This window comes from Mycteria americana, chromosome 6 (assembly GCF_035582795.1).
Source record: "Mycteria americana isolate JAX WOST 10 ecotype Jacksonville Zoo and Gardens chromosome 6, USCA_MyAme_1.0, whole genome shotgun sequence".
NCBI classification, from domain to species: Eukaryota; Metazoa; Chordata; class Aves; order Ciconiiformes; family Ciconiidae; genus Mycteria; species Mycteria americana.
This window is the reverse complement of record NC_134370.1, coordinates 41,999,785-42,018,153: the sequence shown is the minus strand read 5'-3', so window position 1 is coordinate 42,018,153 and position 18,369 is coordinate 41,999,785. Positions and strand designations below refer to the sequence as shown.

Sequence of the window (18,369 nt, the reverse complement as noted above, 5' to 3'; positions counted from 1 at the left end):
GTTGAGAGCATGTCTAGAGCATGTCTTTAAATGAGAAGAGCTTTGAGCTGGAAAAGGAGATGCTTCTTTGCTGCTTTTCAACAATAACATTCTTAATATTCCTGTCTTCCAGTTCTGTAACCCTAGGATAATTGAGTTGTGCTGAATTGTGAGTGTTGTTTGAAAATCTCCCCTGTCAACTGTCATGCTTTTGCCTCTGGTGACCGATGTGGTTAATTCCTCTTGTCTTAAGTAACAGCCTAACTAACGTGCTTTAGGCAGAGTTTTATTTTTAAGGTGGGTATGACTATTGTAAGACTTAAGTGTAGTAGATGATCTGCTGGCTAGCTGGATTTCACTACTGCAAATTAAATTGCAGACCGGGCTGCAGGAAAACTCCCTTTACATTTATAGTGGTTTTCCAGAGCCTGTTTACTGGGGAAGACCCCATAAGTTTTGGTTTACCCTGCTGCACCATCAAGTTTTTCCTACCGATTAATACAATGATCTGCTCTGAACAGAGTGAGCAAGAGTGAAATGGCACCCCTGCTTTGCCCTCTGCTTGTTCTCACACTTGCTATAACAACCCTTTTTGGCATATTGAGTATTACGCTTTGCTTTTTGTTTGTAGTTTTGCTTTAGTAAAATAGTCTCTAATAGCTGTAAAGCCTTAAGGAAGAAAGTTTCTGGCAATATCTGTAGGAGTTGCAGTTCTTTACTGTGCGAGTGCTGTAATCTATGTCTTGCTTTAATGTTTCTTGGAGCTAAAATATTTTTGGATAAACAAAGCATTTCACATACCGTATAAACCGCTTACAGGCCACCTTTTTACCCTCAGACTGGAATGCAGCCACCGTGAACATTGCAGTGTGAACAAGGACCTCCAACATAGTTGAGGGCCAGTAGTGGGATGTAGCGGGGCAACGTGTCATATCTAAATGTTCATTTTGATTAGTGTATCACACTCCAAGCCATTTATTGTATGAAAAATTACTGGCATCCATAACCAGATCAATTTTTATTTATTGAACAGTTTACAGTAGTTTTTCTTCCCAAAATTGAAACAGAATATTGCTGTGTAGGAAGTAGGAGCAGCTAGAAATGTATTTGAGGAGTGCTGGCTCAACACCAGCCCGATCAGGTTTCACTGTAGAAAAGTAGACCACAAGTGATGGCAGAAATGCATTTGGTAAGTGGATCTGGTATGTATGGTTTAGCACTGACATTAGCAGATGTGCATTTGCCTCCTGTTAGTCAGTGGCGTTGTCATTTGTCATTCAGGCAGTGCCATGCTCAGCTCTGTCATCTGTTGGGATGGTTGCTGCTCTGTCCTTTTATTCTGTAGGCTATTTAAATCCTGAAGGAAATAAGAAGTATGTTGTTGACATTTGTTGAACATTGCTAGCAGCATTAGAGGCCAAAGTGATCAGCTTTTTGGGATATTGAGATACTTTGGCTTTGCCAGAGATGATGCCTCACAGGAAAGAATGTAAAAATCAGTTGTTCTGCCACTTTTAATTCTTGAAAATCTTAGTATGGCATCTTAGGAATCATGGAGGAACCTATTGAGAGAAAGTCTATTTCTGTATAATTTTTCTTGCAGAGGAAAGGCACATTTCTGGCATTTGTTATTTTACGGTAAAGGTTTTCTAAAACATCTCCCACGTGTTATTACAGAGGGGAAGAGTGTTCTCAACCTGTGGATTGTAACCTGGCTTCTGTTTATGAGAAAGAGCTGAGGGAGGAAACCCGACAGCTTGTGACAACTTAAAAGTTAGGTAGTAGTGTAAACATACCTGCTTGAATCTGTAAGTAGCCTGGAACCCAGAAACAAGGATTTCTTTCCACCCTGTCTGCATGGGAGATGGGATGTGGCAGTAACTGGAATCCTGAGGAGTGGGCAGCGGCACATAGACTCCCCTTCTCCACACAGTGACGGACATGGCAGACTCCTTGCCAGATAATGTTATGGACACAAAGAGTTTAAATGGGATCACTTTTGGAGGGGCTGAGCAAGTATTTGGATGAGAGATTCCCCGAGGGTTACTAAATACAGGCTCAGGAAACTCCTGGAGCTGAAAGTAGTCAAAGCCTCAGACAGAGCCTTGTCTGACGTGGGGCACGCCATTTAGCTGCTCTTACACTTTGATTCAACTGATGTAGCAGAACAGCTATAAGGTTTTTATTGTGGCATGGGGATATAATGAAAATAAAAGCCCTGAAACTCGGGGTGACTGAATTTAAGGGTTGTAATAGTGGAAGTAAATCCCAAACTTTTAGTTGTGGGATGGCAGCACCGAAGGGAATCTCTGTGAAAAGTAGTCGCTGATCTTGGGTATGTTGGCTTCAGCCCAGAGGTGCTGTGAGAACGATACCTTCCATTTTTCCATTTTACAGCCTTTCTTTGATTAAGTTTTCCTGGGCAGTAAGGTGAATTGAAAAGGAGGTTAAAATGGGATAGCTGCCCAAGCATTGCATACGTGGCAGTGTTTGCTCTTCTGATGTCAGTATCTTGCAAATCTTCTGTTTAGAAGAGGCCCACAGACAAAGTATTGAATGATATTTTCAGAGCTTAAAGAGGCTTAAAGAAGCATCCTTTATAAATTTCAGTGTTGCTAACAGCACGTTTTTGTATACTTAGAAGTTCTTTAACTGCTGCAGTAACATAGGGAAAGCTGCTTGGGCACATTTTGAGTGTATTTGCCAGATGAGCAGAGAATGTGTTTAGGTTTTTTGGTTTTCTTTTTCCACTTCAGTGGAGGTCTTGGTGTGCTTCATGAAGTAGGTTGTTTCTAGCTTACTTGCAAAGCTTGAGCAACCAACACAAAACTTGTCAGCACATCTCTCCAACTGTCCTGCTAAGTATCCCCTGACCTCCCTGCCCAGGACAACTGTTGGCATCCACTGGTACTTCAGGAATTTGATGCACTCCACGGAATGCACCATGTGGCCTTGGAGAAGCAGCGAGGCCAGAGTGAGCTGCTGTGTACCGTGATGCAGGGTGGCTGACAAAGGAGACATTCAGTCACTAGTGGAGGATCACATTGCAGAGGTGAATGTGAATTAATGTTCTTAACCCTGCTGGAGCTGCAGAAACACACAACAGATGTGGTTTTGTGCCCTGCTTATTTGCCTTAATCTCTCCAGACTGCACAGTCTGTAAATGACCCTGTCTCTCTGTTCTGCCCGTCCTCCTTTAGAGATCAGCAGGTAAGCATACCAGCATCCATCCTGGTCTCCCCTTCTTCCTACGCCATCATCACCACTACTGTGCAGGTACCATATTGTCCAACTAGTGAAGTCTCAAACTTGTAGTATTGTTCTCATGTTAAAAGCTGAAAAATCTACGAGAAATACAATTTCTCAACTCTCTGGTCAATGAAGGGTGCACCTCCTTTTGCCAAACCAGTTATTCTGATTTCTCTCTTTGTAATAGCTTTGTATCAGCTATTACTTTTTAAAGACGCTTGCAAAGGTAGAATGTGTTTACGGGCCTGTTGTTTCAAACCACTTGCAAAATGGGAAGAGCTAAGTTTAAACTGCTGTGGTTTGTTTCTGAGTTAGTAAATAACTTGACAGGAAGGCTTTTGGGTATGAAGTCATGTATAGTCGTATAGTGTGAATTCTGACGCATGATGTTGCTTGCAGGTCAAGGTGAACCATTTCTGTCTTCATCCCCTTAGCAGAAGCATGCTTGTCATAGAGTCCTTGGCTTTCATCCCATTCTTCTCCAGCTCCTGTAAAGCCAGAATAGGTACCAGTCAATGGAAAATGATCCATGAGATGCCAAACACCAGTTTGACTGGTAAAAATAAGCAGTATAATAATTTGAAGCAGTTCCTATTGGTGGCAGACGACAGGAAGCTTCACTCATGTTACTGTCTGTTCCACAAGTGGCAGTGAGGTCGTAACTCTGGTTTATCTCTAACATGTTTGCATACTGAACTCACAAGGTATGTTGTACGAAAGGTCACGGGCTGAAGGGAAGGCTCATCAGTTCGTAGTTGCTTTTTGGGAAGAGGCATGTGACCTTTTATGAGTAGATTTACTGGCTGCAAGTTGAGGGAACCCTTGATGGGTTTGCCAGTAATCAAGGAGAGTGTGTTTCAGAAGCAAATGTTGCAGCAGACAGCATTGCATTCAAAAAGATGTTACAACAGTATACCTTGAAATGATTATCAAGCTGAGGCTTTCAAGAAAGTCCTTCTAATAGATACATGTGTGTATGTATATATGCACTAAGTGGACTGCTAGTGGGAGCTGTATGTAGTGGAAACTTCATCCAAATATTGATCCAGAAAATACAATCTGTCTGAATAATCAGACCTTGGGTTTTTATAACCTGGGGAAATTATCTAGATAGGTCTGACTGCAAATACCTGAAAATGACCTAAGTATGAGTTAGTTGCAGTGTGTTTCATTTTATTAATGTTTTCCAACCTAATAATAACTTGGTTTTTTACAGTTAACTAATCTTAGCTTTTTATTTTCAAAGTATTTTGAGGTGAATCTGGGAAATTTTGAGCATCTCGCCCTGTAGGGACAGTTGAAAATATCAGTGTGTACCAAGTCAATTCTCAGTGTCCTGGCATCCATCTAGTGTAAAGATTTCCAAGAGCCCATGGGGCAGTTGGCACCCTGAGTGATAAGGAGACTCATAGCAATGTTGAGGCCAGATTTGTGGAGAGTGTGTCCTGGAAGGTGTTTTTTGGAAGGCTGAACAACAAGAAGGTGGGGAAGAGGCCTGAGAGAGGAATGATTATTTCGGAAACAGGGAAAGAGAACGTCTCCTGTTAATGGGATTGCTATTTGTTGCATACTTGTGTGTTAGATCTCTTATGATGTGACCTAAAAATAAGTCCAGGCAACAGGGCAAAGGGGGTTTTGGGTCTGGTTATTTCTTAGTGGAAGCTGATTCGCCCTTTGTTATATCTCCTCCTCTCTCTGCTGTAGTTATTTAGTAAGAGGCCTCAAAAGTTTGTCATCTTAACTGGTGCTCATGCAGTCCTTTTTTCCCCACACTTCTAAAAATTATACTTCACCTTATTTACAGCATAAAATGGAAATCAAGACTTGGTGGTGTACGGCTAGCTTTGCACAAGCTAGTGCAGAAAGTACACAGATGTCTTAGATGTGAGACTGAGCACAGTCGTGTACTTCCATGATAAAAGTGCAAATTTTAATAGTGAAGAAAGCGTGCTTGCTGAAAACAGTATCTTTCATTTGTCACTGAAGTCTTTTGAGCTTCTTCCCCCCAGTTTTGTTCCCACTCCCTGGTTCAGGTCACTGGGATGCTGGAAGAACTAAACAAAGTTAATCCCGTGAATAAATCTTGCTAATTCACATAATTATGTTGCTGTCAGTTGTGATAACAACAGTTTTCTTGGGGCTTTGGGACATTAGGAATGAGTTTGCAGCGTGCTAGTTGTTTTGTTACCATCTTTCCATATGAGAAAGATGAAGGGGATGTTTCTGGGCTGCCTCCTTTACTGCTTCACCAAGCACTGATTAAAAATGCAGTGTGTCTGGCAGGGCGGAATGGTCTCTGCATCTTCCTAAAATGGAAGTGGGAGCTAAAAATATTCTGCTTTTCACAATTAAAGACAAAAAAGTAAAATGGAAGTTACCCTAAAATATAATAGCAAAAGCGGGGGTGGGGTGGGGGGGAAAGTAGTATTTAGATAATGGTTCCCTATTACAGACCTGTCTACATAAAACAAATGATCATTCTTTTCTTACATACCCTTTCATTGGGAGCGAACGCTACATTACGATGAGCTGTATGATTTTATTTTGTCCGCAGGAAGAGCACAGAGGCAAACAACTGTAGATTAGCAGCGATTGGCAAAATAGTTCAGTGATTAGCATGCCTTTGGAGATGTTTCCTGTGTAAGAACTGCATCACAAATTTTACTGGCTTCCTATGTTCAAAGAATTAACTGTGAGGAGGATTAAAATGACATCTTAGATTTTGGATAAACATTCTCTCAAAATCCCTTACGTTGTCTTTAAACCAATTAATTTGACTTCTTTAATCCACAAGTGTACTGGGTTGGCGAACTCACGCAAGTGATCTATTTAGGCTGAATTTCTCCAATGTGTTTTAAGGAGTACTATAGTGTGTCTGGCAAATGAGAAGCAAACATACCAGTGAAATGTGGAAATATGCCTGCCTTCCTGTGCTAGGGTGTAAAATGAAAATACTGCTTTAATCATTGAGGTGCCTTTTCTAAGTAGCAGTCGATAGCTGGTTAATCCAGCCTTTGCAGACATTCCTGATCCTTGCTGTTTATGTTGGATAAGAAAGTAAGACAACAGCCTACTCTTGCTCCTTTTGCAATGGTGCTGCTTGCATATATGTGTTAAGTGGGAAGGAAAAGAGGAAGAGGAGAATCCTCAACTCCAAAGCTTCATGTCTGTGATTTGCAGGCACAGCTGTGGTACAGTACACAGAGATATTTTTACTTCTGTAAAGTCTTGAAAAGTGGCCCTCAGTACTTAGATGTGGACACTTACTCTCCTAAATAATGTGGACAGCTGGTTCACTTATAATTCTGCATGGATAATAAGGATGATAGCATTCACCTGAAAAACACTGGAATATTAATAAAAGAAATTATTTGCTCTTTCTGGAAATCCTTCAGGTTTCCACAAGCTGTAATCTATTAAATGCATTAGTCAGAGATGCGGTGTCAACTCTAAGCCTGTCCTAAGCTCGAGGCTGTGCTGGTTATGATATATTAGATCAGGTGTTGTAAAATGGTGCATATATTCTGAATAAGCTAGCGATGCTCTAGAGAGTGTTTGGGTGCTATTGAGAATGACTGGTAGTTCTTAGCCATCTTGTGATAAGGAGAACAAGACTGGCAGGTAACTTCAGAAATTAATCTTCATAGCATCAAAACCATCAGAATTGCTTCTCAGATGGTGCTTCTGCATTAAAGAAATGCTGCAGATGTTAGAGCAAGTGGTATCACAGGCAGAGCTGAATGTTGTCATATTATATGCTAAAATAGAAGTGGGCTTCTCTTGTGCTTGTTATGGCTCGCTATCACTTAGCAACTCCAGAAACTGAAGTACTTCCATGAAGTTATTAAAATGCAATTTAAGGAAACTGGGCCCTGAACTTGGCAGCCTGTACCCCAGCAGAGCAGAAGCCGCTGCTGTGCAAATGGAAGGATCTTCCTCTGGGGGAAGCAGCGGAGGATGGAGGAGTTTGGCATACAGGCTAATTGATTTAGGTAAGACAGACCTTCTATTTTTGGAAAAGTATATAACAAATGTTAGAGTTTAAAAAAAAAAATACAATGAAGGTTTGTGTGTGCCACAAGAAAGATGGGAATGAGCTCTAATCAAACTTTGCCATACAGTTCTGCTATCAGTGTAACTTTGGTAGTAAACAAAGCTAACTGTCAGTGTGAATTGCTTCTACTTTGTTCTAACTGGCTCTGAAATAGTTCTGTATGTGGCAGAAAACGTGTCCTTACAGGGTCTGTATGGCTTTGTACCAGAGAGGAAGAGGCTACAGCTGTTATTGAGCATCTTGGGAGCGCTCGTGGTGCTAAGCAGCACATGCTGATTCATGACTTGCTCATCGAAAATGCGTGTTTATGTTTGAGCACCAGTTTATGCTCCATCGTCTCTTGGATCCGGGGGGAGGGGGATCCGTCCTTCCTAGAAGAGCGGGTACGCAGAGTTTGGAGCTTTCCCTCTGGATGTGGGGAGTGGTACGGCAGGCTGGCTTTCTCGCGGTTCACACTGATGCTGCTCCCAGCAGATGGGTGGCTTTTTGGGCTTCACAAAACTTGGCAGATGAGTGACTGCCTGTGAGCAGAGAGAGAGTATGATGTGTTTGGAGGGTGGCTGTTGTTATGAGATAAGAGTGCAGTTACTCATGGAAACAGGGCCTTCCTCCTTACTGAAGATGTGCTGGTGGGTGTTCATGGGATGGATAACTTGTCATACGTTTGGAAACATTACCTCTTATTACTACAATCCTACAGCAAACAGGGCAGGATAGCAAGGCTTTTACTGAGCAGCTCCGCTGCTGGCAGTGCGCTGTGGCTCTATCTGGATGGACAAAAGCCATTTGACTACCAGCCTGTTACACAGAGGAGTCTTCTGGCCACTGGAGGCTGGGCTAGTGGGTGTTTGGGGTGGGTAGTGGTGGTGTGCTTGATGGCACCCTCCCCAAAGCACTTTCATGGAATAATCTTGAAGATGAGGCAAGAATGTGGTGTAAAACCCAACTGTGAATTTCCAAGTAATCCTAAATGTAGCTAAAAAGGACTCCAGGAAAGCAGAATTGCCATGCTGTAGGCTGCTTGCTTCCTGGCAGTCAGTTACTTGGATTTGGTTCTGCTTCAGCAAGCAGAATTTCATCCCCCCCCCCCCCCCCCGTATTTGAATGGAAATGTATGAATCATGGTTTTCTAACTAATGTGAATGGAGCACGGAGACCATCTGGTTTTCCCTTATCCAAAAGTGTAATTGAAATAGCCCTGCAGAGACCCATCTGAAAGGGGGCTGGTTCTCTTCCGAATCTCTTGCCCTGGTTTTGTCTCCCTTGAAAGCTGGGGGGGGTTTGAATTAAGAGTGTATCCACTTCCCAGCCGTGGGGCTGAGTGGTTTGTCTGCTACTGCCAGCTCTAATGTTTGGCTGGGCAAAAGTTAGATAACAGGGATGGAGCCTGTTACCTGGGTGCTGCCTCTTGAGGATTTTGGTCACATGCATTTTGATTTTTACATTTTGTTTTTGCTTTGTTGCAAGTGCTTCCTCTTTCTTGTAGATGATCTTGGTTATCTTGGAGACTTGTAGAAAAGGCTTTCAGCCTTCCTCCTTCACTCCCCCCACTTCAGCTTATTTGTCAGCAAAACCTGTTATCTTGTGTGATGCCTAATTCAGAGCCTGGATGACTTTACCAGCTCCCTTTAAAGAAAATGTTGAGATTTATGTCTTTAGTGTGTGCTCCAGGCAGCATGTGTATCCCAAGAGTTGTTCTGCTTGCTTGCTTTTTTAGTTAAAAAAAGGTGCTCTGGGTATTGCTGGAACTGGCTATGGCTTTTGAGAGTGAAACACTGAGATTCCCATGACGTGGGAGTAGATAGCTTCTGGTCTGTGGTGCCCCTGGACCAAACCAGGTGGTCAGTGACCCATTTCTGGCAGCTCTGTTTCCTGTGTTGTTCGGGGGTGGCGTTCTCATCCAAACCACTCTTGCCTGGTGCAGGCTGGGAGGAAAATAAGCGTACGTCCAAGATACGCTCCTGCAGGAAGGCTGGTGCACATGGGGAATAGAGGATCTGCTCTCCATGGGATGCCACAAAGTGGATGAAGAAGCACTCCAGGCCTCCTTCAGATCCAATGAAAGCTGCTTATAGGCCTTATTTGGACACAGGGATCTTCTGTCTTTCTGCGTCCTTTGGGAAATACTGTTTTTAAAATGCAGCTGTCCATGTTAGCATGGTCTTTATTGTATATCCTAGCTATTGGTAGACCTGGAGGTCATCTTCACATTGTAATAACTCCTAATATTTTAATAGAAGGCTTGCTGTTAGCTCTGCTTCTTAATATGTAGTTGTTTTTATTTGTTTTTTTTAACAGTGACTCTTATGACTACGTGGGAAGCAGCCAGCAGCAGGTCTTCTGAGCTTTGACTCTCATATTTATAGTGAGCTTCTAACCCAATGAATCGAGTGCTCTAGGTAGAAAAACAAATTCAGGTAAGTAAATGAATTTTGCATTTTCAACCATATGTGTTTTGGAGTGGTGTGTTTTTTCAATACTTTGTTTACTGTAAACTGATACTAAATGTGACCTGAATTTGGATAAGTTTGTGTTTTGGGCTTGCACGGGCAGATATCCATTTTGCTTTGGATTAATAATTTTTTGCATGTTTGCCAATGGCAGTGTTCAGCACTGGCAGCAGTCAGTGGTCCTCCCTTGTCTTTTGCGTCGTCTGACTTAATGTCCTACAGCTGTGTGGCACTGTTTCTTTTGGCACCTCTACTGGCTGGTTTCTTTAAGTGAGACTTTCATTTAAAAGCATGGCTTAGTAGAGAATATGGTGATTCCCTCCATTTTCTGTTAGCTTAGCCGTTGCTTGTGCCAGCCTGGCACTCTCTTCATTCAAGGAAAAAAAATTTACACAAACAGTCTAACTCCAGTACTAAATTGTATAATCTTAGGAAAAGGCAACTGAAAGATCACTTAGATCGGTTCCTTTTTCCTGCTTCGAGGTAAGGACAACTAAGAGCAAAACTTGAGAAGATGTAGGTTGTGTATAAATGCTCCAAATCCCCTACTTATAAGGAAGTATTTGCTCTTCTGGCTGTTGAAACTGGAGTGATATATTGGGTAGACAACCAGACTGGAATACCTGGTTTCTGTTCCCAGTTCTGGCTTTGACGTAAATGAATGGCCTGCAAAGAGAAAATAAATGGGATGTATGCCCTTTCTTGCTGCTTTTAGTTATGTTTTTGTGTTTTAATAATCTTTTGAAGCTGTGCGAGGATTTGCTGAAAGGCATCTTTTAAGATTTTTGTGGTTTTGTTGGGTTTGGTCTGTGCTGGAAAGCTCCATGACTGATTTAAGAGCTAGAGGGAGAGGTGTCGTAAGAACAGAAAATAAAAGTGGAACTATTGGGCATAGAGATTTTGAGAAAGAGAAACTGTTTTTAAAACTGTTGTTTGTTTGTGTATAACCTGAGTGACTAGCACATTGAATGAACCAAGTCTTTCATACCTTCCGTTCTTAGTTGGGAAAGCTGCTGCCTTTTTCTCAAAATGTTCTTGAATATTAGTGAGGCTTAACTGGCTGATTCTGAGAGGCCGTGGTGAGTGACAGAGCAGAAAAGCAGGTTTCAGTTGTGATTCTTCCTAATGCAGTTGTAACTCTTCCTGCGGGTGCCCTGAGCAAATGTGGTTTTGGGACGGTTGGTTTTAGCCCCTCTCCTACAGACGTCACAGTACTGCATGCCTCTAAATCTCAAGTGTTGTACAATTAAGATGTTGAGTAGCACTTCCACAGATACTCTAAGAAATACCATCAGTAATCAGAAATAATGAGAAAAATACTGTGACTAAGCATCAACACTGCTGAAATTGAGGGAACTGATTTTTTTTGTGTGTCGCATGTAAGGTGAATTGTTATGAGCAGATTTTAATTTTGCAGTTGCTGCTTTCTGAAAGCTGGCATCTATGTGATAGTTGTTCTGGACAAACTATAATATCTAGGCTTGTTTTCATCAGTCATGAAAAATTCCTACTTTCCCCACCCTCCTTCAACTATATAAATATTAAGAGCAGAAGACACTTTTACCAGACACCAGAAGCTCATGTCACTGTCTTGATTCAACTTTTGTTTCCCCTGGGTCCAATACACAGATGTTATGAATAATGTAGTAATCTATTACTTAAAGTTTAATGCAGATTTAATAGGGGTTGAACATCAACAGGTACAGTGCAAGAGGTGCAAGGCTGCTTTGTTCTGTGCTAAATGAAAAAGATTCAAACCAAATACTGTTGGGCATGTGGCATACCTTGTAATTTATGTGGAGATATTACTTGCAGATGCCTTGGTATCTGGGACCTCTGTATTTTTTTGTGTGTTTGTCTCAGTATATGACAACGTACGTTCCAAACTCATGGGGTCACAAAGCACGTGGATGACTCGTTGCTCAAATCTAGGGATCTAATATAGTGGAATATCAAGATACTGCTGTCTGCTGTCTCTTCAATGGCTTTTTTCTGTGTGCGAGAGTATTATTTTTTTTTTTAAACAAAGGGAAAACATCCCTTTCCTCAACTGTTAGCTGTGCAGAACTTGAGCCTTAAAACAATCCAGGAAGCCTTTTGTTATATAAATATACTTATCCTCCAGCTTGGCACTGTATGTGCTTTATATAGCTGCTTGCTGAATTCTCTTTTAAATTTAAACTTCAGTGGCTTTGAAAGAGAAACCTGACATTACTTTTGTATAGCACTTAATGATTCTGACCATGGCAGCTCTTTGGACTCAGAGAGCAAAGCAAATGCACTGATTTCTGTATAATGACAGCGTAACAGTGACTAAAGCAGGCAGTGCAGTGTAAAGCAGTGATTTATGGCTGGAACTCAATTTCTGTATCTCTTAAACAAAAAGCATTAAGCTTGTTTATGCCAGGTATGCTTATACCTACCAACTTTAACTCATGGGAACAGAGTCTCAGCATATGCGGTATCTTTAAAAAATATTTTTGCATAAGTTGTTTGTTCAGAAATAAAAATGTATATGAATACAGCAAGGGCTTGGAATGGTTAAAATTAAATTCCAGTGCACACTACTTGGTAGTTTAACAGGCACCAGGATTTTCAGCCATCATATTTCCCAATTAAATGGGCAACAGTTAGCTAGAGCAGATATTTAAATAAACCAGAATCACAGAATCACAGAATTGTATAGGTTGGAAAAGACCTTTAAGATCATCGAGTCCAACCGTAAACCTAACACTACCAAGACCACCACTATACCATGTCCCTAAGCACCTCATCCAAATGTCCTTTAAATACCTCCAGGGATGGTGACTCAACCACTTCCCTGGGCAGCCTGTGCCAATGCTTGATAACCCTTTCAGAGAAGAAAAATTTCCTAATATCCAGGCTAAACCTCCCCTGGAGCAACTTGAGGCCATTTCCTCTTGTCCTATCACTTGTTACCTGGGAGAAGAGACTGACCCCCACCTCTCTACAACCTCCTTTCAGGTAGTTGTAGAGAGCGATAAGGTCTGAGCCTCCCTTTCTCCAGGCTAAACAACCCCAGCTCCCTCAGCCGCTCCTCATAAGACTTCTGCTCCAGACCCTTCACCAGCTTCGTTGCCCTTCTCTGGACTCGCTCCAGCACCTCAATGTCTCTCTTGTAGTGGGGGGCCCAAAACTGAACACAGTATTCGAGGTGCGGCCGCACCAGTGCCGAGTACAGGGGCACGATCACTTCCCTACTCCTGCTGGCCACGCTATTTTTGATACAAGCCAGGATGCCATTGGCTTTCTTGGCCACCTGGGCACACTGCTGGCTCATATTCAGGAGGCTGTCAACCAACACCCCCAGGTCCTTTTCTGCCTGGCAGCTTTCCAGCCACTCTTCCCCAAGCCTGTAGCATTGCATGGGGTTGCTGTGGCCCAAGTGCAGGACCTTGCACTTGGCTTTGTTAAACCTCATACAATTGACCTCGGCCCATTGATCCAGCCTGTCCAGGTCCCTCTGCAGAGCCTTCCTACCCTCCAGCAGATCAACACTCCCACACAACTTGGTGTCGTCTGCAAACTTACTGAGGGTGCACTCGATCCCTTCGTCCAGATCATTGATAAAGATATTAAACAGAACTGGCCCCAACACAGAGCCCTGGGGAACACCGCTTGTGACAGGCCGCCAACTGGAGTAAACTCCATTCACCACCACTCTTTGGGCCCGGCCATCCAGCCAGGTCTTTACCCAGCGAAGGGTACACCCATGCAAGCCATGAGCCACCAGCTTCTCCAGGAGAATGCTGTGGGAAACAGTCTCAAAGGCTTTACTGAAGTCTAGGTAGACAACATCCACAGCCTTTCCCTCATCCACTAGGCAGGTCACCTTGTTGTAGAAGGAGATCAGGTTGGTCAAGCAGGACCTGCCTTTCCTGAACCCATGCTGGCTGGGCTTGATCCCTTGGTTGTCCTCTACGTGCTGCGTGATGGCACTTAGGATGATCTGCTCCATCAGCTTTCCTGGTACCGAGGTCAGGCTGACAGGCCTGTAGTTCCCCGGGTCCTCCTTCCGGCCCTTCTTGAAGATGGGTGTCACATTAGCTAATCTCCAGTCAGCAGGGACCTCCCCAGTTAGCCAGGACTGCTGGTAAATGATGGAAAGGGGCTTGGTGAGCACTTCTGCCAGTTCCTTCAGTACTCTCGGGTGGATCTCATCAGGCCCCATAGACTTGTGAGTGTCCAAGTGGTGCAGCAGGTCACTAACCATTTCCCCCTGGATTATGGGGGCTCCATTCTGGTCCCCGTCCCTATCTTCCAACTCCGGGGGCTGGGTACCCAGAGAACAATTGGCCCTGCTATTAAAGACTGAGGCAAAGAAGGCATTAAGTACCTCAGCCTTTTCCTCATCCTTGGTCACTGTGTTCCCTCCCCCATCTACTAGGGGCTGGAGATTCTCCTTAGCTCTCCTTTTGCTGCTAATGTATTTGAAGAAGTGTTTTTTGTTGTCTTTTACAGCAGCAGCCAGATTGAGCTCTAGCTCAGCTTTGGCCCTTCTAATTTTCTCCCTGCACAGCCTTGCTACACCTTTGTAGTCCTCCTGAGTTGCCTGCCCCTTCTTCCAAAGGTCGTAGACTCTTCTCTTTTTCCTGAGTTCGAGCCAGAGCTCTCTAGTCAGCCAGGCCGGTCTTCCTCCCCGCCGGCTCGTCTTTCGGCACCTGGGGACAGCCCGCTCTTGTGCCTTTAGGACTTCCTCCTTAAAGAATGTCCAGCCTTCGTGGACTCCTTTGCCCATTAGGGCTGCCTCCCAGGGGACTCTCTCGACCAGTCTCCTAAACAGGCCGAAGTCCGCCCTCCGGAAGTCTAAGGTGGCAGTTTTGCTGACCCCCCTCACCGCTTCTCCACGTATCAAAAACTCTATCATTTCGTGATCACTCTGCCCAAGATGGCCTCCAACCATCACATGGCTCACAAGTCCTTCTCTGTTCGTGAACAAGAGGTCCAGCAGGGCACCTTCCCTAGTTGGCTCACTCACCAACTGTGTCAGGAAGTTATCATCTGCCACACGCTCTAGGAACCTCCTGGACTGTTTCCTCTCTGCTGTATTGTATTTCCAGCAGACATCTGGCAGGTTGAAGTCCCCCACAAGAACAAGGTCTAGTGATCGTGAGGCTTCTCCCAGCTGCTTATAGAATAGTTTGTCAGTCTCCTCATCCTGGTTGGGTGGTCTGTAACAGACTCCCACCACAATATCTGCCTTGTTGGCCTTCCCCCTGATTCTTACCCATAGACAACCCCCACAAAACCCCAACAACAACAGCAACAAAACCCAACAAAAACTCACCACCCTGTGAAATATCAAATGCATGGGAGAGAATCTCCATTAAAAGCGGTGACTGGTTTCTGGGTGTTGTCTTGTACACATAAAAGCACCTTTGGGAAAATTTATTAATCATGTATGTAACTGAATGTGAATTTAGAGTTTTTCTGTATCCTCTGTAGGACATGAGTTCATTGTGACATTGACTTTTTAAGTAACACCTCTGTTGCCAAGAATGTCTGAGCTTGAAGTTGATGACTGTGATGTGATGTGAGGTGGTGTGGAAGGTTAAAGCCCTGGATCTGCTGTGTAAGCACTGCCTTTATTCACCTTCTGCACACAGTAGGCAACACCTTTTACAGCAGCACCTGGCTGATCTGCTGCTGGTTTTGCCCTCGCTCTGTGGGAAAGTGTGGGCATCCTTCTTGGCTCCTGTTTGACCCCCTTACTAGCCTCCCCGCCCGACGTTTTCCAGATGCACGTGAGCAGCATGCATCAAAACTGTCCTGTAGAAGTGGGAATGACAAGTGGATGTTGCAGGATCTGCATAGGTGGTTTTGGTACAAACACAAAGTCCACAGGTTGTGTTTTAAAAGTGAGGAGGATCAAGGGTGAATCCATACAATCCCCTGGGAGTACCCGAATCCAGTCTATGGTCTGATATGCTGCTGCTGCTTCCTCCCATGTTAGTGGAGCAAATTGTGTACCAAGAAAGAAGTGAGGAGTCCAAGGAGAGAAGTGATGACGTAACATCTTGGGCACTTACCCCAAACTGAAGATTTAGTTGAATTTTGGAGCAGGTATTTTATGTACCCTGTGCTCAGTTTGTTCGGATTCGTCAGATTTGATTCTGGTAGATTTCCTAGCCATTGCTGTTTATTAAATAGCTTGGCTGGTTCTTGGTAAGTAAGTGACATAAAGCAGGTTGCTGTTGATACTTTTGCTCTTGTCTCCCAATTCCTTTTCCCTCAGACACGTAGCTGCTCCCGTTTCTTGGAAAAGGCAAAGGACGTGCTGGCAGGAAATGCCTGCAGTTAATGAAAATAGGCCATACCTGCTGCTGATTAATCCTTAATCCAAAGAAGGAATCTTCCTTCTCCAGATTTATTTGTCAACTGAATTAGCAAATGACTGTTCCTTTGTCCTGAGGCTGGCTCTGACTTAATTTGAGATTGATTCATAGTTTACGGGCCCAAGTAATAGGATTTCCTGCAAGGGTGTGCTCAACAGTTCTTGCATGTGTTCAAAGAGAAAATGGGTTTTCTGTCTTGCTTTGTGTCCTCTTTGCTTGTGCACCTTTTTGGTTTGGCTTAATTTTTACTACTTGGCTCTCGTGTACATGATGTTTCAGTTGGACTTTGATGGCTAACGCCATCCTAGCTCCTTTCAAGTGTCACACCATCTACCTGAGACATCTGCAAATGGGACAGGGCACTTAGCAAATACCAAAACTTTTGATAGCAACTGCCATGCTCTACTTGGGTTTAAGTGCTTGAAGAGTGAACTTAAATACTTTAGCCTTTATCTGAAAGGCAGTTACTGCTTTGAAGTACAGCATGGCTCTTCTGCAACTCTTTTTGCTTCCTTTGAAGGCTGAGCAGCCAATGTTAAACTTGGGGCTGCTGTGAGTGACTGTTCCCATAGCTCTTGGGATGCAGTTAAAACTTCAACTATTATTACGTTGCAGTGCAAGTGTTATTTTGTGCCAAAGTCATGCTGGAAATACTTCAAAATGTCTTGTTTATTTGGATTCACGAGGGGAACGCCATCTTGCTGATATCTAATTTTGTTTTGCTCTGTGGTTTGTGTCTGGGTTCTTTGCATTCAGTAAACTTGTATTCAAACGGTGCTGAAGCATTTAATGAATCTGGGCATCCTGTTAGGCTGCAACCCTGGAGACATAGACTCTGAGGGTGATACTTCTGGTTTTTGTGCCTTTTTGGGCATTATTAATCAGTTGTTTTCCCCCAACTTCAGTCATTCGATTGATCCAACAGGCTATGTTCAAGTGTTGAATTAGACCTTATTAAATAGTGCTCTCTTATTGGATAAGTATTGACTAGTTTGTTAATTATTTTAATGACAGATGTTGTTTAAAATTACTCCATGGTTTTGCAGTTTTATTATTCCACAGATGATACGGTTATTGGGATTCTTGCACAAGATGCTATGTTTCAGTTCATTTGTTAAATGCTTTTCTCTGTTCTCATAGATTTGTTTTCAAGATGCATTAAAACAGAAAGGGTTTTTTTCCCTGGCCTGTGTTCCCCCTTCCTCTGCTGTCCCCATTTCCAATGAATAGTTGAAAAGCTGTCAGCAACTGTCTTGGCAGATTTCTGTGTACTACTTAGGAAGACAAAATGTTATATCTAATATGTTTTGTTCCATGGTGATAAATACGTAGCAAAGGATGGGTAGAATATTTGGTATTAAAATGCTGAGGGGTTTTATAGTCCCAATGGAGGATGTCTGCTCTGTCACCAGAGTCCTCTGACTGTCCCAACTGTTCAAATCATGTGTGCGTCCAAGCTATATCTAGGCAGACTTAAATATCATCTTGTCTAGAGCATGCTCCTACTTTTAGGTTCCTCCCTGCCCTTTTCTGTGTTGTGGAGCTTCATTGCAGCTGTCTCCAGACATGGACACATTGCTAAATTCCCCAAGCTTTACTAGTAGTTTCTTGGAAAGCTCGTGTAAATATAGCCTTGGGAGCTCCCTGAGCTATACAGCACATCTTGAAAGGTGAGTGGCAGAAAAGGCAAGGAACACGCTTTGCATAAAGGCTGTTTTTATTATTAGGATATGTTAACTGTGCATACAAGGTTGCTTCAGATGTTTCGTGAATGTTGTCGCTGATCCAAATTAGACTGATGCCCTCCTCAGCCCAATGCAGCTACTTGTGTCTGCCCCCTTGGATGGTCTATGTTTGACAGCATAACTGCCCCGCTATAGTACTGGTTCGTCAAACTCTGTCTGCTCCAAAAATAATAATCTTGCATAAAAAACACTTAAATGAAGCCAGCAGCAGATCTGAAATCAAGCACTGTAGACAAGGCAGAGGTAGACTAACAGGTCTGGGCATAGCAGTCAACACGGACAGCGTGTGTCTCTCCTGAAATCAATTGGAGCACTGGACTTGCTCTTCCTCTTGATGTTTCATTTTGTGTGTCCCGTCCCGGTCCCACACCCCTCCCCCGTGTTTTAATCTTTTGTGAAGTTTCTCTGGGAAGGCACCTGAATACCAAGAATGCAAAGGCACTGACTCCAGTTTTGCAATGCTTTACAGTTTTTGCTGATCCTGTTTTAAAGTCCCCAGACAGTTGATCTGGCAAACTTGCTGCTAAATGGATGAT

At 43.3% G+C, this 18,369-nt stretch overlaps 1 protein-coding gene across 15 annotated transcripts in view; it reads left to right on the top strand.

Moving 5' to 3' along the window:
* The window catches only part of SGMS1 (sphingomyelin synthase 1), a 106,313-nt gene that overhangs the window by 20,759 nt on the left and 67,185 nt on the right, over positions 1-18,369 (top strand). For 10 of the 15 annotated variants that reach the window (XM_075505456.1, XM_075505446.1, XM_075505452.1 and 7 more), the window contains one exon: positions 9,581-9,699. The exons of 1 other annotated variant lie outside the window; for it this stretch is intronic. The gene's annotated coding sequence lies outside the window, so the exon portion shown is untranslated. The remainder of the gene's footprint in view (positions 1-9,580; positions 9,700-18,369) is intronic. 4 more of the 15 variants (XM_075505461.1, XM_075505453.1, XM_075505463.1 and 1 more) reach the window with 1 other exon arrangement.